The sequence below is a fragment of the Castanea sativa genome, chromosome 12 (assembly GCF_040712315.1).
Source record: "Castanea sativa cultivar Marrone di Chiusa Pesio chromosome 12, ASM4071231v1".
Lineage (NCBI taxonomy): Eukaryota > Viridiplantae > Streptophyta > Magnoliopsida > Fagales > Fagaceae > Castanea > Castanea sativa.
The window spans coordinates 48038695-48043138 of NC_134024.1; the positions used below are offsets into that span (position 1 = coordinate 48038695).

Sequence of the window (4444 nt, forward strand, 5' to 3'; positions counted from 1 at the left end):
TCACATGAGTAATGCAACTTTAAATTATGGATGTCTCCATTGAAAATATTTAGAAGTGTCAATTAACATGCAAGGCTTAGAGATGGCTCAACCATATTACCTAATGCTTCCAAATAAAAGAAGCACCATCTATTAGCTAATATAATATAATATATTATATTTATTTTTCTTAGCATTTTAATTAAGGTTGCTTCACCATTCACCAATCTATTGGTTAATAAAAAAAACATTGTCTATTAATTAAAAAGGTCCCCGCGGTGTCCAAAACACATAATAATTTGTGTTTTTTATTTTTTTATTTTTATGTCTCCTCACACATTTACACATTTGTACCTATTATCACATCACATCATTTTACTTCGCTCGTATAATTGTCAAAAGAGAAAAAGGGCTTTGAACGAAGTTCAAACTCGTTGCTTTGCTCTCCAATCTGCCACTCCACCACCATGGTTTCTCCTTTCGAAGCTAAGCCGCAACCAAACCAAACCTAACCTGAGTTGGTAGCTGAGACTGTCGTCATTGTGAAATGGGTAAATCAACATCCTCTCTTATTTTTACATGCAATCATTTGATTATTAGGGTAAGCCTTCCATTTTGTGCTTTTACTTCTTACCATTATTGTTCCACTATTAGAGAAAATGCGAAAACCCCATACTAGAATCGGAATCAGTTGTTGAAATCTGTGAGAAATCACTGCAAATCTGGAACCTTTAAGAATCTTGATCATGCCTTAGGCCTGTTTGATACAATGCTTCACATGCACCCTTTGCCTTCCATTGTCGATTTTACTCAATTGTTGGGTACAGTTGCAAGAATGAAGCATTAATCCGTAGTCATTACTCTAATTAGAGACATGGAATCCTTTGGAATTACTCCTGATGTTTATACTCTCACTGTTTTGATTAATTTCTCCTACCATTTGAATCGGGTCAACTTTGGGTTCTCTGTCTTAGCAACAATTTTGAAACTTGGTTATCAGCCAGACCATATAATTCTAAACACTCTTGTCAAGGGGCTTTGTTTTAGTGGTAATATTTCTGGAGCTGTGAGTTTGGTAGAGGAAATGGAGAACAAAGGGTACCAACCTAATGCAATTACTTGTGGGACGATAATAAAAGGTCTGTGTAAGAATGACCAAACTGGTGTGACTATTAGGTTGCTCAGGAAGCTTGAAAAAAGGATTTTTGAATAAAATGTGGTGATGTATAGCACGGTCATTGACAGTTTATGTAAGGGAAAATTGATAACTGAGGCTTTGAACCTTTTATCTGAAATGAAGAGTGTGGTGGGCCTTTTTGTAATGTTGGGCTGGGCTGCCTCCTGCTGTACTGGGCCCAAATGTTTTGGATTAGAGAGTTGAGATCGGTCCAATTGCAACCCACCTTGATTAGGTTTGTGCACAAATTATGCCCTGTTTGTCAAAACTTTGATCACATGCCCATGATAGGCGGAGCTGCTATGAAAAAGTTATGACAAGCAGATATGATAAAGATAACAAAGGAAATGCGTTCACTATTTAGACAAAATAAATAAAGGGGAGTGACAAAAGACACCCTGTACATAAAACAGTAGAAATAAGTGGGGAAGGAGTAGTAATGGGTTTGTTGAATCAAAGAGGGGAGTATTAGCCTGCCGTGCCAAACTATATTACAGGGTTGGAACCAAGAAAGGAACCATTTCCTTAATGCAAATAATCTCCTTCAAAAGAGATTAATTGCTTTGAGGGAATGAGGCTAAATGGCTTATGCCCAGAAGAATCTTTTTGCCTTTAGCAAAGAACAGGGCTGTAGAGGGAGAGAAGGGGTCAACCTATTTGGTGCATGCCTGCAATTCTATGCTCTCTATTTTTTTGTTCTTTCTAATTCTTTTTTTTTCCTTTTCGTTTTCCTTTTTAGTGCTTGCTTCTTTGTTGTGATTTTCTCCTAGAGGCTACTATTACTGTGTTCGTGATTCCCCTATTGTGCACGGCAAGGGTCCGTTATATAATGCTTGCCACGGCTGACTTTTACTATTTTAGTCTTTAACCACCTTTGTCTGGAGTGGGTGTCCTTGTTGACCATCATTAGTTAGTTAATTGCCTAGCCAGCACCACTTACCTGTGTTGGCTGTGCCACTCTACATCACCAGACGAAGAAGACTGTTTTGTTTGTTTGCTTGCCATGACATTCTTACCTGCTACGGTGTGGGTGCTCTCTCTCTCCATCCTTCATGGCATGCACCTAGTGGTTCCAACTCATTCTTGCTTCTTTTGGGCGGTATGTCATCCCAGTAGGATATTTTCCCCAAAAGAGTCTGAGTAGGAACCGTAGAATAGGTTTTCCTCTCTCCCCACCGCTAGACCATGCCCTCTTACCTCTGACCCATGGCTCACCACTTCTTGTATTGGTTGGGTACAGGCTGGTGATGTCTGGGACTTGCGCGTGCTTCACTTATGTGTACATTCAAAACTTGCTTACTACGCATGCGTTCGCCGTGGTCTGGAGGCTCGTTTGCATATTCTTTCGTCCATCCTTGACTTCTTATGGCGCGAGTTGTAATCTAATTTCCCATTCTTTATGGCTTGCTCCTTTTAGGGGTTGGGCTTTGCTTGATTGCGGGCTTTTCTTCCTTCAGCCCACTCTTTTGTTTCTTCCTGTAGTCTTGCTACCATTTCCTGTTGCACCACTCTGCTATTCCTGTTGTGATGTCATTTGACCCAAGCCTACTGGACCTTTTTAGGTCTGCTGCTTATTCTTCTTTCAATGACTCAGTATGATCATTGGGCTTTTTACTACATTACTTGCGGGTTCTGTGTCCCATTTATTTCCTTTTAGGCATTCTTGGCTCATTTACTTTCCTTTGGCATCCTCGGCCCTTTCTAATTCTGCATTCTCATGGGTTTTTAATAACTCCTTGGTGCTTCCCTGGCCCTATTACTCTATCCTTCATCCTTGGGACTTATGGACTTTCCATCAACCCCTTATTTTCTTTACTTGCATTACTTTGGACTTGCTGTGGCACGTTCTCACTTTTTCTACATTACATACTACCCATGAGTTTGCTACTTCTCTCTCTCCAGGCTCCTTTAGGCCTATTTGCTTCCTCAAAGTCCATTTGTTTGTTTTATGGGCCTATGATCCATTATTTCTGTCATTTGGGCTTAATGACTTTTCTATCCAATTACTAACTCTTTTCTGCCCATGTTGCTGAGCTTCTTCTTTCTATTGGGCTTCTCAAAATGAGCATCAACAAAGAGTAAAGGCATTCAGCCAAATGTTGTCACTTTTAGTTGCATAATTGAAGGACTATGCAATTCTGCTCGGTGGAGGGAGGCTGCTACCTTGTTGAATGAGATGGTTCAAAGGAAGATCATGCCAAATGTGCGAACCTTCAACATATTGGTGGACACACTTTGCAAGAAAGGGATGTTGACTGAGGCAGAAGAAGTTATTGAAGTGATGATTCATAGAGGAACTGAGCTTGACAAAGTCACTTACAATTCTTTGATTGATGGTTATTGTTTGCAAAACCAAATAGATGAGGCAGTTAAGGCATTTAATATGATGGTTGAGAAGGTTTGTTCACTCGATGTGTTTAGCTATGATATATTGATCAATGGATATTGCAAAAGTAGAAAAATTGATGAGGCAATGTGTCTATTTCATGAAATGTCCAACAAGAGAATGATTCCTAATGTAGTGACTTACAACACTCTTATAGGTGGGTTATGTCAAGTGGAGAGATCCTAGATTGCACTAGAGCTATTCAATACAATGCGAGGTTGTGGCCAACATCCAGATCCCCATACCTATGCCATCTTGTTAGATAGCTTTTTTAAGAATAGACGAATTGCTGAGGCAATGGCATTGTTTCAGAGGATGGAAGACAAAAGGCTAGACTATGATATTGTGATATATAACATCTTGATTGATGGTTTCTGCAATGTTGGGGAACTTACAACTGCAAGAGAAATCTTTAGTGGTCTTCCTGCAAAAGGGTTGTAACCTAATGTTCAGACTTACAATATAATGATCAAAGGATTTTGCGAAAATGAACTAGTTGATGAAGCGAATGAGCTGCTTGAGAAAATGGATAGCAACAGTTGTTCACCTAATGAGCACACGTATAACACAATAATTCAAGGGTTATTGCAACATAGTGAGACATCAAAGGCAACAAAATATCTCAAAATAATGGCTGACAAGGGTTTTTCAGCAAATGCGACCATTGCAACCATGTTTGTTGACTTGCTGTCATCGAATCAAGTAGATGAAAATATTCAAGAATTCCTTCCAAAGTTCGTGTGAAGGTTTTTTAGGTTCTCAAGATCAAGGACAACATTCATATTTAACCAATCACAACTCATTATGTGAGTGATGTATATTTACTTCCAGTAAAATTTAATACTTTTTATGAGATGGTATTTCTTTCCAATTCTGTGCACAAAATTGTTTGTTCCTTTTAC

General features: G+C 39.0%; 1 pseudogene; it reads left to right on the plus strand.

The window, feature by feature from the left end:
* The first annotated feature begins 381 nt into the window (after positions 1-381).
* LOC142621197 (uncharacterized) lies at positions 382-4444 on the plus strand (annotated as a pseudogene).